The sequence below is a fragment of the Engystomops pustulosus genome, chromosome 8, assembly GCF_040894005.1.
Source record: "Engystomops pustulosus chromosome 8, aEngPut4.maternal, whole genome shotgun sequence".
Lineage (NCBI taxonomy): Eukaryota > Metazoa > Chordata > Amphibia > Anura > Leptodactylidae > Engystomops > Engystomops pustulosus.
In genome coordinates this window covers 61226143-61248467 of record NC_092418.1, presented here as the reverse complement: position 1 = coordinate 61248467, position 22325 = coordinate 61226143, and positions in this window count along the sequence as shown.

Here is a 22325-nt window from a genome sequence, read left to right as displayed (position 1 = left end):
TATCTGCCGATGTGTTGGAACAGAGTCTCTCTCCCTCAGTTACTGGCAGAGACTCTCCTTGTTGGTGTGGAATTATGACCGGTGGAAGGTGATATGTTCTGCCTGGGAGGTTCAACTCTATTTGGCATGGAACAAAGCTCCACTCCCATGTCTGCCGATGTGTTGGAACAGAGTCTCTCTCCCTCAGTTACTGGCAGAGACTCTCCTTGTTGAAGGTGCCCCAGACTTCCAGGTGTGGAATTATTAACTGTGGAAGGTGATATGTTCTGCCTGGGAGGTTCAACTCTATACGGCATGGAACAAAGCTCCACTCCCATGTCTGCCGATGTGTTGGAACAGAGTCTCTCTCCCTCAGTTACTGGCAGAGACTCTCCTTGTTGAAGGTGCCCCAGACTTCCAGGTGTGGAATTATGACCGGTGGAAGGTGATATGTTCTGCCTGGGAGGTTCAACTCTATTCGGCATGGAACAAAGCTCCACTCCCATGTCTGCCGATGTGTTGGAACAGAGTCTCTCTCCCTCAGTTACTGGCAGAGACTCTCCTTGTTAAAAGTGCCCCAGACTTCCAGGTGTGGAATTATGACCGGTGGAAGGTGATATGTTCTGCCTGGGAGGTTCAACTCTATTCGGCATGGAACAAAGCTCCACTCCCATGTCTGCCGATGTGTTGGAACAGAGTCTCTCTCCCTCAGTTACTGGCAGAGACTCTCCTTGTTAAAGGTGCCCCAGACTTCCAGGTGTGGAATTATGACCGGTGGAAGGTGATATGTTCTGCCTGGGAGGTTCAACTCTGTTCGGCATGGAACAAAGCTCCACTCCCATGTCTGCCGATGTGTTGGAACAGAGTCTCTCTCCCTCAGTTACTGGCAGAGACTCTCCTTGTTGGTGTGGAATTATGACCGGTGGAAGGTGATATGTTTGGCCTGGGAGGTTCAACTCTATTCGGCATGGAACAAAGCTCCACGCCCATGTCTGCCGATGTGTTGGAACAGAGTCTCTCTCCCTCAGTTACTGGCAGAGACTCTCCTTGTTGAAGGTGCCCCAGACTTCCAGGTGTGGAATTATGACCGGTGGAAGGTGATATGTTCTGCCTGGGAGGTTCAACTCTATTCGGCATGGAACAAAGCTCCCCTCCCATGTCTGCCGATGTGTTGGAACAGAGTCTCTCTCCCTCAGTTACTGGCAGAGACTCTCCTTGTTGAAGGTGCCCCAGACTTCCAGGTGTGGAATTATGACCGGTGGAAGGTGATATGTTCTGCTTGGGAGGTTCAACTCTATTCGGCATGGAACAAAGCTCCACTCCCATGTCTGCCGATGTGTAGGAACAGAGTCTTTCTCCCTCAGTTACTGGCAGAGACTCTCCTTGTTGAAGGTGCCCCAGACTTGCAGGTGTGGAATTATGACCGGTGGAAGGTGATATGTTCTGCCTGGGAGGTTCAACTCTATTCGGCATGGAACAAAGCTCCACTCCCATGTCTGCCGATGTGTTGGAACAGAGTCTCTCTCCCTCAGTTACTGGCAGAGACTCTCCTTGTTGAAGGTGCCCCAGACTTTCAGGTGTGGAATTATGACCGGTGGAAGTTGATATGTTCTGCCTGGGAGGTTCAACTCTATTCGGCATGAAACAAAGCTCCACTCCCATGTCTGCCGATGTGTTGGAACAGAGTCTTTCTCCCTCAGTTATTGGCAGAGACTCTCCTTGTTGAAGGTGCCCCAGACTTCCAGGTGTGGAATTATGACCGGTGGAAGGTGATATGTTCTGCCTGGGAGGTTCAACTCTATTCGGCATGGAACAAATCTCCACTCCCATGTCTGCCGATGTGTAGGAACAGAGTCTCTCTCCCTCAGTTACTGGCAGAGACTCTACTTGTTGAAGGTGCCCCAGACTTCCAGGTGTGGAATTATGACTGGTGGAAGGTGATATGTTTGGCCTGGGAGGTTCAACTCTATTCGGCATGGAACAAAGCTCCACTCCCATGTCTGCCGATGTGTTGAAACAGAGTCTCTCTCCCTCAGTTACTTTCAGAGACTCTCCTTGTTATTGTGGAATTATGGCCGGCGGAAGGTGATATATTCTGCCTGGGAGGTTCAACTCTATTCGGCATGGAACAAAGCTCCACTCCCATGTCTGCCGATGTGTTGGAACAGAGTCTCTCTCCCTCAGTTACTGTCAGAGTCTCTCCTTGTTGGTGTGGAATTGTGACCGGTGGAAGGTGATATGTTCTGCCTGGGAGGTTCAACTCTATTCGGCATGGAACAAAGCTCCACTCCCATGTCTGCTGATGTGTTGCAACAGAGTCTCTCTCCCTCAGTTACTGGCAGAGACTCTCCTTGTTGGTGTGGAATTATGACCGGTGGAAGGTGATATGTTCTGCCTGGGAGGTTCAACTCTATTCGGCATGGAACAAAGCTCCACTCCCATGTCTGCCGATGTGTTGGAACAGAGTCTCTCTCCCTCAGTTACTGGCAGAGACTCTCCTTGTTGAAGGTGCCCCAGACTTCCAGGTGTGGAATTATGACCGGTGGAAGGTGATATGTTCTGCCTGGGAGGTTCAACTCTATTCGGCATGGAACAAAGCTCCACTCCCATATCTGCCGATGTGTTGGAACAGAGTCTCTCTCCCTCAGTTACTGGCAGAGACTCTCCTTGTTGGTGTGGAATTATGACCGGTGGAAGGTGATATGTTCTGCCTGGGAGGTTCAACTCTATTTGGCATGGAACAAAGCTCCACTCCCATGTCTGCCGATGTGTTGGAACAGAGTCTCTCTCCCTCAGTTACTGGGAGAGACTCTCCTTGTTGAAGGTGCCCCAGACTCCCAGGTGTGGAATTATTAACTGTGGAAGGTGATATGTTCTGCCTGGGAGGTTCAACTCTATACGGCATGGAACAAAGCTCCACTCCCATGTCTGCCGATGTGTTGGAACAGAGTCTCTCTCCCTCAGTTACTGTCAGAGTCTCTCCTTGTTGGTGTGGAATTATGACCGGTGGAAGGTGATATGTTCTGCCTGGGAGGTTCAACTCTATTCGGCATGGAACAAAGCTCCACTCCCATGTCTGCTGATGTGTTGCAACAGAGTCTCTCTCCCTCAGTTACTGGCAGAGACTCTCCTTGTTGGTGTGGAATTATGACCGGTGGAAGGTGATATGTTCTGCCTTGGAGGTTCAACTCTATTCGGCAGGGAATAAAGCTCCACTCCCATGTCTGCCGATGTGTTGGAACAGAGTCTCTCTCCCTCAGTTACTGGCAGAGACTCTTCTTGTTGGTGTGGAATTATGACCGGTGGAAGGTGATATGTTCTGCCTGGGAGGTTCAACTCTATTCGGCATGGAACAAAGCTCCACTCCCATGTCTGCCGATGTGTTGGAACAGAGTCTCTCTCCCTCAGTTACTGGCAGAGACTCTCCTTGTTGAAGGTGCCCCAGACTTCCAGGTGTGGAATTATGACCGGTGGAAGGTGATATGTTCTGCCTGGGAGGTTCAACTCTATTCGGCATGGAACAAAGCTCCACTCCCATGTCTGCCGATGTGTTGGAACAGAGTCTCTCTCCCTCAGTTACTGGCAGAGACTCTCCTTGTTAAAGGTGCCCCAGACTTCCAGGTGTGGAATTATGACCGGTGGAAGGTGATATGTTCTGCCTGGGAGGTTCAACTCTGTTCGGCATGGAACAAAGCTCCACTCCCATGTCTGCCGATGTGTTGGAACAGAGTCTCTCTCCCTCAGTTACTGGCAGAGACTCTCCTTGTTGGTGTGGAATTTTGACCAGTGGAAGGTGATATGTTCTGCCTGGGAGGTTCAACTCTATTCGGCATGGAACAAAGCTCCACTCCCATGTCTGCCGATGTGTTGGAACAGAGTCTCTCTCCCTCAGTTACTGGCAGAGACTCTCCTTGTTGAAGGTGCCCCAGACTTCCAGGTGTGGAATTATTAACTGTGGAAGGTGATATGTTCTGCCTGGGAGGTTCAACTCTATACGGCATGGAACAAAGCTCCACTCCCATGTCTGCCGATGTGTTGGAACAGAGTCTCTCTCCCTCAGTTACTGGCAGAGACTCTCCTTGTTGGTGTGGAATTATGACCAGTGGAAGGTGATATGTTCTGCCTGGGAGGTTCATCTCTATTCGGCATGGAACAATGCTCCACTCCCGTGTCTGCTGATGTGTTGGAACAGAGTCTCTCTCCCTCAGTTACTGGCAGAGACTCTCCTTGTTGAAGGTGCCCCAGACTTCCATGTGTGGAATAATGACCGGTGGAAGGTGATATGTTCTGCCTGGGAGGTTCAACTCTATTCGGCATGGAACAAAGCTCCACTCCCATGTCTGCCGATGTGTTGCAACAGAGTCTCTCTCCCTCAGTTACTGGCAGAGACTCTCCTTGTTGAAGGTGCCCCAGACTTCCAAGTGTGGAATTATGACCGGTGGATGGTGATATGTTCTGCCTGGGAGGTTCAACTCTATTCGGCATGGAACAAAGCTCCACTCCTATGTCTGCCGATATGTTGGAACAGAGTCTCTCTCCCTCAGTTACTGGCAGAGACTCTCCTTGTTGAAGGTGCCCCAGACTTCCAGGTGTGGAATTATGACCGGTGGAAGGTGATATGTTCTGCCTGGGAGGTTCAACTCTATTCGGCATGGAACAAAGCTCCACTCCCATGTCTGCCGATGTGTTGGAACAGAGTCTCTCTCCCTCAGTTACTGGCAGAGACTCTCCTTGTTGGTGTGGAATTATGACCGGTGGAAGGTGATATGTTCTGCCTGGGAGGTTCAACTCTATTCGGCATGGAACAAAGCTCCACTCCCATGTCTGCCGATGTGTTGGAACAGAGTCTCTCTCCCTCAGTTACTGGCAGAGACTCTCCTTGTTGAAGGTGCCCCAGACTTCCAGGTGTGGAATTATGACCGGTGGAAGGTGATATGTTCTGCCTGGGAGGTTCAACTCTATTCGGCATGGAACAAAGCTCCACTCCCATGTCTGCCGATGTGTTGGAACAGAGTCTCTCTCCCTCAGTTACTGGCAGAGACTCTCCTTGTTGGTGTGGAATTATGACCAGTGGAAGGTGATATGTTCTGCCTGGGAGGTTCAACTCTATTCGGCATGGAACAATGCTCCACTTCCGTGTCTGCTGATGTGTTGGAACAGAGTCTCTCTCCCTCAGTTACTGGCAGAGACTCTCCTTGTTGAAGGTGCCCCAGACTTCCATGTGTGGAATTATGACCGGTGGAAGGTGATATGTTCTGCCTGGGAGGTTCAACTCTATTCGGCATGGAACAAAGCTCCACTCCCATGTCTGCCGATGTGTTGCAACAGAGTCTCTCTCCCTCAGTTACTGGCAGAGACTCTCCTTGTTGAAGGTGCCCCAGACTTCCAGGTGTGGAATTATGACCGGTGGAAGGTGATATGTTCTGCCTGGGAGGTTCAACTCTATTCGGCATGGAACAAAGCTCCACTCCCATGTCTGCCGATGTGTTGGAACAGAGTCTCTCTCCCTCAGTTACTGGCAGAGACTCTCCTTGTTGGTGTGGAATTATGACCAGTGGAAGGTGATATGTTCTGCCTGGGAGGTTCAACTCTATTCGGCATGGAACAATGCTCCACTCCCGTGTCTGCTGATGTGTTGGAACAGAGTCTCTCTCCCTCAGTTACTGGCAGAGACTCTCCTTGTTGAAGGTGCCCCAGACTTCCATGTGTGGAATTATGACCGGTGGAAGGTGATATGTTCTGCCTGGGAGGTTCAACTCTATTCGGCATGGAACAAAGCTCCACTCCCATGTCTGCCGATGTGTTGCAACAGAGTCTCTCTCCCTCAGTTACTGGCAGAGACTCTCCTTGTTGAAGGTGCCCCAGACTTCCAGGTGTGGAATTATGACCGGTGGATGGTGATATGTTCTGCCTGGGAGGTTCAACTCTATTCGGCATGGAACAAAGCTCCACTCCTATGTCTGCCGATATGTTGGAACAGAGTCTCTCTCCCTCAGTTACTGGCAGAGACTCTCCTTGTTGAAGGTGCCCCAGACTTCCAGGTGTGGAATTATGACCGGTGGAAGGTGATATGTTCTGCCTGGGAGGTTCAACTCTATTCGGCATGGAACAAAGCTCCACTCCCATGTCTGCCGATGTGTTGGAACAGAGTCTCTCTCCCTCAGTTACTGGCAGAGACTCTCCTTGTTGGTGTGGAATTATGACTGGTGGAAGGTGATATGTTCTGCCTGGGAGGTTCAACTCTATTCGGCATGGAACAGTCTCCACTCCCATGTCTGCCGATGTGTTGGAACAGAGTCTTTCTCCCTCAGTTACTGGCAGAGACTCTCCTTGTTGAAGGTGCCCCAGACTTGCAGGTGTGGAATTATGACCGGTGGAAGGTGATATGTTCTGCCTGGGAGGTTCAACTCTATTCGGCATGGAACAAAGCTCCACTCCCATGTCTGCCGATGTGTAGGAACAGAGTCTCTCTCCCTCAGTTACTGGCAGAGACTCTACTTGTTGAAGGTGCCCCAGACTTCCAGGTGTGGAATTATGACTGGTGGAAGGTGATATGTTTGGCCTGGGAGGTTCAACTCTATTTGGCATGGAACAAAGCTCCACTCCCATGTCTGCCGATGTGTTGGAACAGAGTCTCTCCCCCTCAGTTACTGGCAGAGACTCTCCTTGTATGTGTGGAATTATGACCGGTGGAAGGTGATATGTTCTGCCTGGGAGTTTCAACTCTATTCGGCATGAATCAAAGCTCCACTCCCATGTCTGCCGATGTGTTGGAACAGAGTCTCTCTCCCTCAGTTATTGGCAGAGACTCTCCTTGTTGAAGGTGCCCCAGACTTCCAGGTGTGGAATTATGACCGGTGGAAGGTGATATGTTCTGCCTGGGAGGTTCAACTCTATTCGGCATGGAACAATGCTCCACTCCCATGTCTGCCGATGTGTTGGAACAGAGTCTCTCTCCCTCAGTTACTGGCAGAGACTCTCCTTGTTGGTGTGGAATTATGACCGGTGGAAGGTGATATGTTCTGCCTTGGAGGTTCAACTCCCATGTCTGCCGATGTGTTGGAACAGAGTCTCTCTCCCTCAGTTACTGGCAGAGACTCTCCTTGTTGGTGTGGAGTTATGACCGGTGGAAGGTGATATGTTCTGCCTGGGAGGTTCAACTCTATTCGGCATGGAACAAAGCTCCACTCCCATGTCTGCCGATGTGTTGGAACAGAGTCTCTCTCCCTCAGTTACTGGCAGAGACTCTCCTTGTTGGTGTGGAATTATGACCGGTGGAAGGTGATATGTTCTGCCTGGGAGGTTCAACTCTATTTGGCATGGAACAAAGCTCCACTCCCATGTCTGCCGATGTGTTGGAACAGAGTCTCTCTCCCTCAGTTACTGGCAGAGACTCTCCTTGTTGAAGGTGCCCCAGACTTCCAGGTGTGGAATTATTAACTGTGGAAGGTGATATGTTCTGCCTGGGAGGTTCAACTCTATACGGCATGGAACAAAGCTCCACTCCCATGTCTGCCGATGTGTTGGAACAGAGTCTCTCTCCCTCAGTTACTTTCAGAGACTCTCCTTGTTGTTGTGGAATTATGGCCGGCAGAAGGTGATATATTCTGCCTTGGAGGTTCAACTCTATTCGGCATGGAACAAAGCTCCACTGCCATGTCTGCTGATGTGTTGGAACAGAGTCTCTCTCCCTCAGTTACTGGCAGAGACTCTCCTTGTTGGTGTGGAATTATGACCGGTGGAAGGTGATATGTTCTGCCTGGGAGGTTCAAGTCTATTCGGCATGGAACAAAGCTCCACTCCCATGTCTGCCGATGTGTTGGAACAGAGTCTCTCTCCCTCAGTTACTGGCAGAGACTCTCCTTGTTGGTGTGGAATTATGACCAGTGGAAGGTGATATGTTCTGCCTGGGAGGTTCAACTCTATTCGGCATGGAACAATGCTCCACTCCCGTGTCTGCTGATGTGTTGGAACAGAGTCTCTCTCCCTCAGTTACTGGCAGAGACTCTCCTTGTTGGTGTGGAATTATGACCGGTGGAAGGTGATATGTTCTGCCTGGGAGGTTCAACTCTATTTGGCATGGAGCAAAGCTCCACTCCCATGTCTGCCGATGTTTTGGAACAGAGTCTCTCTCCCTCAGTTACTGGCAGAGACTCTCCTTGTTGGTGTGGAATTATGACCGGTGGAAGGTGATATGTTCTGCCTGGGAGGTTCAACTCTATTTGGCATGGAACAAAGCTCCACTCCCATGTCTGCCGATGTGTTGGAACAGAGTCTCTCTCCCTCAGTTACTGGCAGAGACTCTCCTTGTTGGTGTGGAATTATGACCGGTGGAAGGTGATATGTTCTGCCTGGGAGGTTCAACTCTATTCGGCATGGAACAAAGCTCCACTCCCATGTCTGCCGATGTGTTGGAACAGAGTCTCTCTCCCTCAGTTACTGGCAGAGACTCTCCTTGTTGGTGTGGAATTATGACCGGTGGAAGGTGATATGTTCTGCCTGGGAGGTTCAACTCTATTTGGCATGGAACAAAGCTCCACTCCCATGTCTGCCGATGTGATGGAACAGAGTCTCTCTCCCTCAGTTACTGGCAGAGACTCTCCTTGTTGAAGGTGCCCCAGACTTCCAGGTGTGGAATTATTAACTGTGGAAGGTGATATGTTCTGCCTGGGAGGTTCAACTCTATACGGCATGGAACAAAGCTCCACTCCCATGTCTGCCGATGTGTTGGAACAGAGTCTCTCTCCCTCAGTTACTTTCAGAGACTCTCCTTGTTGTTGTGGAATTATGGCCGGCAGAAGGTGATATATTCTGCCTTGGAGGTTCAACTCTATTCGGCATGGAAAAAAGCTCCACTGCCATGTCTGCCGATGTGTTGGAACAGAGTCTCTCTCCCTCAGTTACTGGCAGAGACTCTCCTTGTTGTTGTGGAATTATGACCGGTGGAAGGTGATATGTTCTGCCTGGGAGGTTCAAGTCTATTCGGCATGGAACAAAGCTCCACTCCCATGTCTGCCGATGTGTTGGAACAGAGTCTCTCTCCCTCAGTTACTGGCAGAGACTCTCCTTGTTGGTGTGGAATTATGACCAGTGGAAGGTGATATGTTCTGCCTGGGAGGTTCAACTCTATTCGGCATGGAACAATGCTCCACTCCCGTGTCTGCTGATGTGTTGGAACAGAGTCTCTCTCCCTCAGTTACTGGCAGAGACTCTCCTTGTTGAAGGTGCCCCAGACTTCCATGTGTGGAATTATGACCGGTGGAAGGTGATATGTTCTGCCTCGGAGGTTCAACTCTATTCGGCATGGAACAAAGCTCCACTCCCATGTCTGCCGATGTGTTGCAACAGAGTCTCTCTCCCTCAGTTACTGGCAGAGACTCTCCTTGTTGAAGGTGCCCCAGACTTGCAGGTGTGGAATTATGACCGGTGGATGGTGATATGTTCTGCCTGGGAGGTTCAACTCTATTCGGCATGGAACAAAGCTCCACTCCTATGTCTGCCGATATGTTGGAACAGAGTCTCTCTCCCTCAGTTACTGGCAGAGACTCTCCTTGTTGAAGGTGCCCCAGACTTCCAGGTGTGGAATTATGACCGGTGGAAGGTGATATGTTCTGCCTGGGAGGTTCAACTCTATTCGGCATGGAACAAAGCTCCACTCCCATGTCTGCAGATGTGTTGGAACAGAGTCTCTCTCCCTCAGTTACTGGCAGAGACTCTCCTTGTTGGTGTGGAATTATGACCGGTGGAAGGTGATATGTTCTGCCTGGGAGGTTCAACTCTATTCGGCATGGAACAATGCTCCACTCCCATGTCTGCCGATGTGTTGGAACAGAGTCTCTCTTCCTCAGTTACTGGCAGAGACTCTCCTTGTTGAAGGTGCACCAGACTACCAGGTGTGGAATTATGACTGGTGGAAGGTGATATATTCTGCCTGGGAGGTTCAACTCTATTCGGCATGGAACAAAGCTCCACTCCCATGTCTGCTGATGTGTTGCAACAGAGTCTCTCTCCCTCAGTTACTGGCAGAGACTCTCCTTGTATGTGTGGAATTATGACCGGTGGAAGGTGATATGTTCTGCCTGGGAGGTTCAACTCTATTCGGCATGGAACAAAGCTCCACTCCCATGTGTGCCAATGTGTTGGAACAGAGTCTCTCTCCCTCAGTTACTGGCAGAGACTCTCCTTGTTGGTGTGGAAGTATGACCGGCGGAAGGTGATATGTTCTGCCTGGGAGGTTCAACTCTATTCGGCATGGAACAAAGCTCCACTCCCATGTCTGCCGATGTGTTGAAACAGAGTCTCTCTCCCTCAGTTACTTTCAGAGACTCTCCTTGTTATTGTGGAATTATGGCCGGCGGAAGGTGATATTTTCTGCCTGGGAGGTTCAACTCTATTCGGCATGGAACAAAGCTCCACTCCCATGTCTGCCGATGTGTTGGAACAGAGTCTCTCTCCCTCAGTTACTGGCAGAGACTCTCCTTGTTGGTGTGGAATTATGACCGGTGGAAGGTGATATGTTCTGCCTGGGAGGTTCAACTCTATTCGGCATGGAACAAAGCTCCACTCCCATGTCTGCCGATGTGTTGGAACAGAGTCTCTCTCCCTCAGTTACTGGCAGAGACTCTCCTTGTTAAAGGTGCCCCAGACTTCCAGGTGTGGAATTATGACCGGTGGAAGGTGATATGTTCTGCCTGGGAGGTTCAACTCTGTTCGGCATGGAACAAAGCTCCACTCCCATGTCTGCCGATGTGTTGGAACAGAGTCTCTCTCCCTCAGTTACTGGCAGAGACTCTCCTTGTTGGTGTGGAATTTTGACCAGTGGAAGGTGATATGTTCTGCCTGGGAGGTTCAACTCTATTCGGCATGGAACAAAGCTCCACTCCCATGTCTGCCGATGTGTTGGAACAGAGTCTCTCTCCCTCAGTTACTGGCAGAGACTCTCCTTGTTGAAGGTGCCCCAGACTTCCAGGTGTGGAATTATTAACTGTGGAAGGTGATATGTTCTGCCTGGGAGGTTCAACTCTATACGGCATGGAACAAAGCTCCACTCCCATGTCTGCCGATGTGTTGGAACGGAGTCTCTCTCCCTCAGTTACTTTCAGAGACTCTCCTTGTTGTTGTGGAATTATGGCCGGCATAAGGTGATATATTCTGCCTTGGAGGTGCAACTCTATTCGGCATGGAACAAAGCTCCACTCCCATGTCTGCCGATGTGTTGGAACAGAGTCTCTCTCCCTTAGTTACTGGCAGAGACTCTCCTTGTTGGTGTGGAATTATGACCGGTGGAAGGTGATATATTCTGCCTGGGAGGTTCAACTCTATTCGGCATGGAACAAAGCTCCACTCCCATGTCTGCCGATGTGTTGGAACAGAGTCTCTCTCCCTCAGTTACTGGCAGAGACTCTCCTTGTTGTTGTGGAATTATGGCCGGTGGAAGGTGATATATTCTGCCTGGGAGGTTCAACTCTATTCGGCATGGAACAAAGCTCCACTCCCATGTCTGCCGATGTGTTGGAACAGAGTCTCTCTCCCTCAGTTACTGGCAGAGACTCTCCTTGTTGAAGGTGCCCCAGACTTCCAGGTGTGGAATTATGACCGGTGGAAGGTGATATGTTCTGCCTGGGAGGTTCAACTCTATTCGGCATGGAACAAAGCTTCACTCCCATGTCTGCCGATGTGTTGGAACAGAGTCTCTCTCCCTCAGTTACTGGCAGAGACTCTCCTTGTTGTTGTGGAATTATGGCAGGCGGTAGGTGATATATTCTGCCTGGGAGGTTCAACTCTATTCGGCATGGAACAAAGCTCCACTCCCATGTCTGCCGATGTGTTGGAACAGAGTCTCTCTCCCTCAGTTACTGGCAGAGACTCTCCTTGTTGAAGGTGCCCCAGACTTCTAGGTGTGTGAATTATGACCGGTGGAAGGTGATATGTTCTGCCTGGGAGGTTCAACTCTATTCGGCATGGAACAAAGCTCCACTCCCATGTCTGCTGATGTGTTGGAACAGAGTCTATCTCCCTCAGTTACTGGCAGAGACTCTCCTTGTTGAAGGTGCCCCAGACTTCCAGGTGTGGAATTATGACCGGTGGAAGGTGATATGTTCTGCCTGGGAGGTTCAACTCTATTCGGCATGGAACAAAGCTCCACTCCCATGTCTGCCGATGTGTTGGAACAGAGTCTCTCTCCCTCAGTTACTGGCAGAGTCTCTCCTTGTTGGTGTGGAAGTATGACCGGTGGAAGGTGATATTTTCTGCCTGGGAGGTTCAACTCTTTTCGTCATGGAACAAAGCTCCACTCCCATGTCTGCCGATGTGTTGGAACAGAGTCTCTCTCCCTCAGTTACTGGCAGAGACTCTCCTTGTTGGTGTGGAATTATGACCGGTGGAAGGTGATATGTTCTGCCTGGGAGGTTCAACTCTATTCGGCATGGAGCAAAGCTCCACTCCCATGTCTGCCGATGTGTTGGAACAGAGTCTCTCTCCCTCAGTTACTGGCAGAGACTCTCCTTGTTGAAGGTGCCCCAGACTTCCAGGTGTGAAATTATGACCGGTGGAAGATGATATGTTCTGCCTGGGAGGTTCAACTCTATTCGGCATGGAACATAGCTCCACTCCCATGTCTTCTGATGTGTTGGAACAGAGTCTCTCTCCCTCAGTTACTGGCAGAGACTCTCCTTGTTGAAGGTGCCCCAGACTTCCAGGTGTGGAATTATGACCTGTGGAAGGTGATATGTTCTGCCTGGGAGGTTCAACTCTATTTGGCATGGAACAAAGCTCCACTCCCATGTCTGCCGATGTGTTTGAACAGAGTCTCTCTCCCTCAGTTACTGGCAGAGACTCTCCTTGTTGAAGGTGCCCCAGACTTCCAGATGTGGAATTGTGACCGGTGGAAGGTGATATGTTCTGCCTGGGAGGTTCAACTCTATTCGGCATGGAACAAAGCTCCACTCCCATGTCTGCCGATGTGTTGCAACAGAGTCTCTCTCCCTCAGTTACTGGCAGAGACTCTCCTTGTTGAAGGTGCCCCAGACTTCCAGGTGTGGAATTATGACCGGTGGAAGGTGATATGTTCTGCCTGAGAGGTTCATCTCTATTCGGCATGGAACAAAGCTCCACTCCCATGTCTGCCGATGTGTTGGAACAGAGTCTCTCATTGTTGATGTGGAAGTATGACCGGTGGAAGGTGATATTTTCTGCCTGGGAGGTTCAACTCTATTTGGCATGGAACAAAGCTCCACTCCCATGTCTGCCGATGTGTTGGAACAGAGTCTCTCACCCTCAGTTACTGGCAGAGACACTCCTTGTTGGTGTGGAATTATGACCGGTGGAAGGTGATATGTTCTGCCTGGGAGGTTCAACTCTATTTGGCATGGAATAAAGCTCCACTCCCATGTCTGCCGATGTGTTGGAACAGAGTCTCTCTCCCTCAGTTACTGGCAGAGACTCTCCTTGTTGAAGGTGCCCCAGACTTCCAGGTGTGGAATTATGACCGGTGGAAGGTGATATGTTCTGCCTGGGAGGTTCAACTCTATTCGGCATGGAACAAAGCTCCACTCCCATGTCTGCTGATGTGTTGCAACAGAGTCTCTCTCCCTCAGTTACTGGCAGAGACTCTCCTTGTTGAAGGTGCCCCAGACTTCCAGGCGGGGAATTATGACCGGTGGAAGTTGATATGTTCTGCCTGGGAGGTTCAACTCTATTCGGCATGGAACAAAGCTCCACTCCCATGTCTGCCGAAGTGTTGGAACAGAGTCTCTCTCCCTCAGTTACTGGCTGAGACTCTCCTTGTTGGTGTGGAATTATGACCGGTGGAAGGTGATATGTTCTGCCTGGGAGGTTCAACTCTATTCGGCATGGAACAATGCTCCACTCCCATGTCTGCTGATGTGTTGGAGCAGAGTCTCTCTCCCTCAGTTACTGGCAGAGACTCTCCTTGTTGAAGGTGCCCCAGACTTCCAGGTGTGGAATTATGACCGGTGGAAGGTGATATGTTCTGCCTGGGAGGTTCAACTCTATTCGGCATGGAACAAAGCTCCACTCCCATGTCTGCCGAAGTGTTGGAACAGAGTCTCTCTCCCTCAGTTACTGGCTGAGACTCTCCTTGTTGGTGTGGAATTATGACCGGTGGAAGGTGATATGTTCTGCCTGGGAGGTTCAACTCTATTCGGCATGGAACAATGCTCCACTCCCATGTCTGCTGATGTGTTGGAGCAGAGTCTCTCTCCCTCAGTTACTGGCAGAGACTCTCCTTGTTGAAGGTGCCCCAGACTTCCAGGTGTGGAATTATGACCGGTGGAAGGTGATATGTTCTGCCTGGGAGGTTCAACTCTATTCGGCATGGAACAAAGCTCCACTCCCATGTCTGCCGATGTGTTGGAACAGAGTCTCTCTCCCTCAGTTACTGGCAGAGTCTCTCCTTGTTGGTGTGGAAGTATGACCGGTGGAAGGTGATATTTTCTGCCTGGGAGGTTCAACTCTTTTCGGCATGGAACAAAGCTCCACTCCCATGTCTGCCGATGTGTTGGAACAGAGTCTCTCTCCCTCAGTTACTGGCAGAGACTCTCCTTGTTGAAGGTGCCCCGGACTTCCAGGTGTGGAATTATGACCTGTGGAAGGTGATATGTTCTGCCTGGGAGGTTCAACTCTATTCGGCATGGAACAAAGCTCCACTCCCATGTCTGCCGATGTGTTGCAACAGAGTCTCTCTCCCTCAGTTACTGGCAGAGACTCTCCTTGTTGAAGGTGCCCCAGACTTCCAGGTGTGGAATTATGACCGGTGGAAGGTGATATGTTCTGCCTGAGAGGTTCATCTCTATTCGGCATGGAACAAAGCTCCACTTCCATGTCTGCCGATGTGTTGGAACAGAGTCTCTCATTGTTGATGTGGAAGTATGACCGGTGGAAGGTGATATTTTCTGCCTGGGAGGTTCAACTCTATTTGGCATGGAACAAAGCTCCACTCCCATGTCTGCCGATGTGTTGGAACAGAGTCTCTCACCCTCAGTTACTGGCAGAGACACTCCTTGTTGGTGTGGAATTATGACCGGTGGAAGGTGATATGTTCTGCCTGGGAGGTTCAACTCTATTCGGCATGTAACAAAGCTCCACTCCCATGTCTGCTGATGTGTTGCAACAGAGTCTCTCTCCCTCAGTTACTGGCAGAGACTCTCCTTGTTGAAGGTGCCCCAGACTTCCAGGCGGGGAATTATGACCGGTGGAAGGTGATATGTTCTGCCTGGGAGGTTCAACTCTATTCGGCATGGAACAATGCTCCACTCCCATGTCTGCCGATGTGTTGGAACAGAGTCTCTCTCCCTCAGTTACTGGCAGAGACTCTCCTTGTTGAAGGTGCCCCAGACTTCCAGGTGTGGAATTATGACCGGTGGAAGGTGATATGTTCTGCCTGGGAGGTTCAACTCTATTCGGCATGGAACAAAGCTCCACTCCCATGTCTGCCGATGTGTTGGAACAGAGGTTCTCTCCCTCAGTTACTGGCAGAGACTCTCCTTGTTGAAGGTTCCCCAGACTTCCAGGTGTGGAATTATGACCGGTGGAAGGTGATATGTTCTGCCTGGGAGGTTCAACTCTATTCGGCATGGAACAAAGTTCCACTCCCATGTCTGCCGATGTGTTGGAACAGAGTCTCTCTCCCTCAGTTACTGGCAGAGACTCTCCTTGTTGGTGTGGAATTATGACCGGTGGAAGGTGATATGTTCTGCCTGGGAAGTTCAACTCTATTCGGCATGGAACAATGCTCCACTCCCATGTCTGCTGATGTGTTGGAACAGAGTCTCTCTCCCTCAGTTACTGGCAGAGACTCTCCTTGTTGAAGGTGCCCCAGACTTCCAGGTGTGGAATTATGACCGGTGGAAGGTGATATGTTCTGCCCGGGAGGTTCAACTCTATACGACATGGAACAAACCTCCACTCCCATGTCTGCCGATGTGTTGGAACAGAGTCTCTCTCCCTCAGTTACTGGCAGAGACTCTCCTTGTTGGTGTGGAATTATGACCGGTGGAAGGTGATATGTTCTGCCTGGGATGTTCAACTCTATTTGGCATGGAACAAAGCTCCACTCCCATGTCTGCTGATGTGTTGCAACCGAGTCTCTCTCCTTCAGTTACTGGCAGAAACTCTCCTTGTTGGTGTGGAATTATGACCGGTGGAAGGTGATATGTTCTGCCTGGGAGGTTCAACTCTATTCGGCATGGAACAAAGCTCCACTCCCATGTCTGCCGATTTGTTGGAACAGAGTCTCTCTCCCTCATTTACTGGCAGAGACTCTCCTTGTTGGTGTGGAATTATGACCAGTGGAAGGTGATATGTTCTGCCTGGGAGGTTCAACTCTATTCGGCATGGAACAAAGCTCCACTCCCATGTCTGCTGATGTGTTGGAACAGAGTCTCTCTCCCTCAGTTACTGTCAGAGTCTCTCCTTGTTGGTGTGGAAGTATGACCGGTGGAAGGTGATATTTTCTGCCTGGGAGGTTCAACTCTATTCGGCAGGGAATAAAGCTCCACTCCCATGTCTGCCGATGTGTTGGAACAGAGTCTCTCTCCCTCAGTTACTGGCAGAGACTCTCCTTGTTGAAGGTGCCCCAGACTTCCAGGTGTGGAATTATGACTGGTGGAAGGTGATATGTTCTGCCTGGGAGGTTCAACTCTATTCGGCATGGAACAAAGCTCCACTCCCATGTCTGCCGATGTGTTGGAACAGAGTCTCTCTCCCTCAGTTACTGGCAGAGACTCTCCTTGTTGAAGGTGCCCCAGACTTCTAGGTGTGGAATTATGACCGGTGGAAGGTGATATGTTCTGCCTGGGAGGTTCAACTCTATTCGGCATGGAACAAAGCTCCACTCCCATGTCTGCCGATGTGTTGGAACAGAGTCTCTCTCCCTCAGTTACTGGCAGAGACTCTCCTTGTTGAAGGTGCCCCAGACTTCCAGGTGTGAAATTATGACCTGTGGAAGATGATATGTTCTGCCTGGGAGGTTCAACTCTATTCGGCATGGAACAAAGCTCCACTCCCATGTCTTCTGATGTGTTGGAACAGAGTCTCTCTTACTCAGTTACTGGCAGAGACTCTCCTTGTTGAAGTTGCCCCAGACTTCCAGGTGTGGAATTATGACCTGTGGAAGGTGATAAGTTCTGCCTGGGAGGTTCAACTCTATTTGGCATGGAACAAAGCTCCACTCCCATGTCTGCCGATGTGTTTGAACAGAGTCTCTCTCCCTCAGTTACTGGCAGAGACTCTCCTTGTTGAAGGTGCCCCAGACTTCCAGATGTGGAATTGTGACCGGTGGAAGGTGAAATGTTCTGCCTGGGAGGTTCAACTCTATTCGGCATGGAACAAAGCTCCACTCCCATGTCTGCCGATGTGTTGCAACAGAGTCTCTCTCCCTCAGTTACTGGCAGAGACTCTCCTTGTTGAAGGTGCCCCAGACTTCCAGGTGTGGAATTATGACCGGTGGAAGGTGATATGTTCTGCCTGAGAGGTTCATCTCTATTCGGCATGGAACAAAGCTCCACTCCCATGTCTGCCGATGTGTTGGAACAGAGTCTCTCATTGTTGATGTGGAAGTATGACCGGTGGAAGGTGATATTTTCTGCCTGGGAGGTTCAACTCTATTTGGCATGGAACAAAGCTCCACTCCCATGTCTGCCGATGTGTTGGAACAGAGTCTCTCACCCTCAGTTACTGGCAGAGACACTCCTTGTTGGTGTGGAATTATGACCGGTGGAAGGTGATATGTTCTGCCTGGGAGTTTTAACTCTATTCGACATGGAACAAAGCTCCACTCCCATGTCTGCCGATGTGTTGGAACAGAGTCTCTCTCCCTCAGTTACTGGCAGAGACTCTCCTTGTTGGTGTGGAATTATGAGCGGTGGAAGGTGATATGTTCTGCCTGGGAGGTTCAACTCTATTCGGCATGTAACAAAGCTCCACTCCCATGTCTGCTGATGTGTTGGAACAGAGTCTCTCTCCCTCAGTTACTGGCAGAGACTCTCCTTGTTGAAGGTGCCCCAGACTTCCAGGTGTGGAATTATGAGCGGTGGAAGTTGATATGTTCTGCCTGGGAGGTTCAACTCTATTCGGCATGGAACAAAGCTCCACTCCCATGTCTGCCGAAGTGTTGGAACAGAGTCTCTCTCCCTCAGTTACTGGCTGAGACTCTCCTTGTTGGTGTGGAATTATGACCGGTGGAAGGTGATATGTTCTGCCTGGGAGGTTCAACTCTATTCGGCATGGAACAATGCTCCACTCCCATGTCTGCCGATGTGTTGGAACAGAGTCTCTCTCCCTCAGTTACTGGCAGAGACTCTCCTTGTTGAAGGTGCCCCAGACTTCCAGGTGTGGAATTATGACCGGTGGATGGTGTTATGTTCTGCTTGGGAGGTTCAACTCTATAGGGCATGGAACAAAGCTCCACTCCCATGTCTGCCGATGTGTTGGAACAGAGTCTCTCTCCCTCAGTTACTGTCAGAGTCTCTCCTTGTTGGTGTGGAATTATGACCGGTGGAAGGTGATATGTTCTGCCTGGGAGGTTCAACTCTATTCGGCATGGAACAAAGCTCCACTCCCATGTCTGCTGATGTGTTGCAACAGAGTCTCTCTCCCTCAGTTACTGGCAGAGACTCTCCTTGTTGGTGTGGAATTATGACTGGTGGAAGGTGATATGTTCTGCCTTGGAGGTTTAACTCTATTCGGCAGGGAATAAAGCTCCACTCCCATGTCTGCCGATGTGTTGGAACAGAGTCTCTCTCCCTCAGTTACTGGCAGAGACTCTCCTTGTTGGTGTGGAATTATGACCGGTGGAAGGTGATATGTTCTGCCTTGGAGGTTCAACTCTATTCGGCAGGGAATAAAGCTCCACTCCCATGTCTGCCGATGTGTTGGAACAGAGTCTCTCTCCCTCAGTTACTGGCAGAGACTCTCCTTGTTGAAGGTGCCCCAGACTTCCAGGTGTGGAATTATGACTGGTGGAAGGTGATATGTTCTGCCTGGGAGGTTCAACTCTATTCGGCATGGAACAAAGCTCCACTCCCATGTCTGCCGATGTGTTGGAACAGAGTCTCTCTCCCTCAGTTACTGGCAGAGACTCTCCTTGTTGAAGGTGCCCCAGACTTCCAGGTGTGGAATTATGACCGGTGGAAGGTGATATATTCTGCCTTGGAGGTTCAACTCTATACGGCATGGAACAAAGCTCCACTCCCATGTCTGCCGATGTGTTGGAACAGAGTCTCTCTCCCTCAGTTACTGGCAGAGACTCGCCTTGTTGGTGTGGAATTATGACCAGTGGAAGGTGATATGTTCTGCCTGGGAGGTTCAACTCTATTCGGCATGGAACAAAGCTCCACTCCCATGTCTGCCGATGTGTTGCAACAGAGTCTCTCTCCCTCAGTTACTGGCAGAGACTCTCCTTGTTGAAGGTGCCCCAGACTTCCAAGTGTGGAATTATGACCGGTGAATGGTGATATGTTCTGCCTGGGAGGTTCAACTCTATTCGGCATGGAACAAAGCTCCACTCCTATGTCTGCCGATATGTTGGAACAGAGTCTCTCTCCCTCAGTTACTGGCAGAGACTCTCCTTGTTGAAGGTGCCCCAGACTTCCAGGTGTGGAATTATGACCGGTGGAAGGTGATATGTTCTGCCTGGGAGGTTCAACTCTATTCGGCATGGAACAATGCTCCACTCCCGTGTCTGCCGATGTGTTGGAACAGAGTCTCTCTTCCTCAGTTACTGGCAGAGACTCTCCTTGTTGAAGGTGCCCCAGACTTCCAGGTGTGGAATTATGACTGGTGGAAGGTGATATATTCTGCCTGGGAGGTTCAACTCTATTCGGCATGGAACAAAGTTCCACTCCCATGTCTGCCGATGTGTTGGAACAGAGTCTCTCTCCCTCAGTTACTGGCAGAGACTCTTCTTGTTGTTGTGGAATTATGGCAGGCGGAAGGTGATATATTCTGCCTGGGAGGTTTAACTCTATTCGGCATGGAACAAAGCTCCACTCCCATGTCTGCCGATGTGTTGGAAGAGTCTCTCTCCCTCAGTTACTGGCAGAGACTCTCCTTGTTGGTGTGGAATTATGACCGGTGGAAGGTGATATGTTCTGCCTGGGAGGTTCAACTCTATTCGGCATGGAACAAAGCTCCACTCCCATGTCTGCCGATGTGTTGGAACAGAGTCTCTCTCCCTCAGTTACTGGCAGAGACTCTCCTTGTTGAAGGTGCCCCAGACTTCCAGGTTTGGAATTATGACTGGTGGAAGGTGATATGTTCTGCCTGGGAGGTTCAACTCTATTCGGCATTGAACAAAGCTCCACTCCCATGTCTGCTGATGTGTTGGAACAGAGTCTCTCTCCCTCAGTTACTGGCAGAGACTCTCCTTGTTGAAGGTGCCCCAGACTTCCAGGTGTGGAATTATGACCGGTGGAAGGTGATATGTTCTGCCTGGGAGGTTCAACTCTATTCGGCATTGAACAAAGCTCCACTCCCATGTCTGCTGATGTGTTGGAACAGAGTCTCTCTCCCTCAGTTACTGTCAGAGTCTCTCCTTGTTGGTGTGGAAGTATGACCGGTGGAAGGTGATATTTTCTGCCTGGGAGGTTCAACTCTATTCGGCGTTGAACAAAGCTCCACTCCCATGTCTGCTGATGTGTTGCAACAGATTCTCTCTCCCTCAGTTACTGGCAGAGACTCTCCTTGTTGGTGTAAAAGTATAACCGGTGGAAGGTGATATGTTCTGCCTGGGAGGTTCAACTCTATTCGGCATGGAACAAAGCTCCACTCCCATGTCTGACGATGTGTTGCAACAGAGTCTCTCTCCCTCAGTTACTGGCAGAGACTCTCCTTGTTGAAGGTGCCCCAGACTTCCAGGTGTTGAATTATGACCGGTGGAAGCTGATATATTCTGCCTGGGAGGTTCAACTCTATTCGGCATGGAACAAAGCTCCACTCCCATGTCTGCCGATGTGTTGGAACAGAGTCTCTCTCCCTCAGTTACTGGCAGAGACTCTCCTTGTTGTTGTGGAATTATGGCCGGCGGAAGGTGATATATTCTGCCTGGGAGGTTCATCTCTATTCGGCATGGAACAAAGCTCCACTCCCATGTCTGCCGATGTGTTGGAACAGAGTCTCTCTCCCTCAGTTACTGGCAGAGACTCTCCTTGTTGAAGGTGCCCCAGACTTCCAGGTGTGGAATTATGACCGGTGGAAGGTGATATGTTCTGCCTGGGAGGTTCAACTCTATTCGGCATGGAACAAAGCTCCACTCCCATGTCTGCCGATGTGTTGGAACAGAGTCTCTCTCCCTCAGTTACTGGCAGAGACTCTCCTTGTTGAAGGTGCCCCAGACTTCTAGGTGTGGAATTATGACCGGTGGAAGGTGATATGTTCTGCCTGGGAGGTTCAACTCTATTCGGCATGGAACAAAGCTCCACTCCCATGTCTGCCGATGTGTTGGAACAGAGTCTCTCTCCCTCAGTTACTGGCAGAGACTCTCCTTGTTGAAGGTGCCCCAGACTTCCAGGTGTGAAATTATGACCTGTGGAAGATGATATGTTCTGCCTGGGAGGTTCAACTCTATTCGGCATGGAACAAAGCTCCACTCCCATGTCTTCTGATGTGTTGGAACAGAGTCTCTCTTCCTCAGTTACTGGCAGAGACTCTCCTTGTTGAAGGTGCTCCAGACTTCCAGGTGTGGAATTATGACCTGTGGAAGGTGATAAGTTCTGCCTGGGAGGTTCAACTCTATTTGGCATGGAACAAAGCTCCACTCCCATGTCTGCCGATGTGTTTGAACAGAGTCTCTCTCCCTCAGTTACTGGCAGAGACTCTCCTTGTTGAAGGTGCCCCAGACTTCCAGATGTGGAATTGTGACCGGTGGAAGGTGAAATGTTCTGCCTGGGAGGTTCAACTCTATTCGGCATGGAACAAAGCTCCACTCCCATGTCTGCCGATGTGTTGGAACAGAGTCTCTCATTGTTGATGTGGAAGTATGACCGGTGGAAGGTGATATTTTCTGCCTGGGAGGTTCAACTCTATTTGGCATGGAACAAAGCTCCACTCCCATGTCTGCCGATGTGTTGGAACAGAGTCTCTCTCCCTCAGTTACTGGCAGAGACTCTCCTTGTTGGTGTGGAATTATGAGCGGTGGAAGGTGATATGTTCTGCCTGGGAGGTTCAACTCTATTCGGCATGTAACAAAGCTCCACTCCCATGTCTGCTGATGTGTTGGAACAGAGTCTCTCTCCCTCAGTTACTGGCAGAGACTCTCCTTGTTGAAGGTGCCCCAGACTTCCAGGTGTGGAATTATGACCGGTGGAAGTTGATATGTTCTGCCTGGGAGG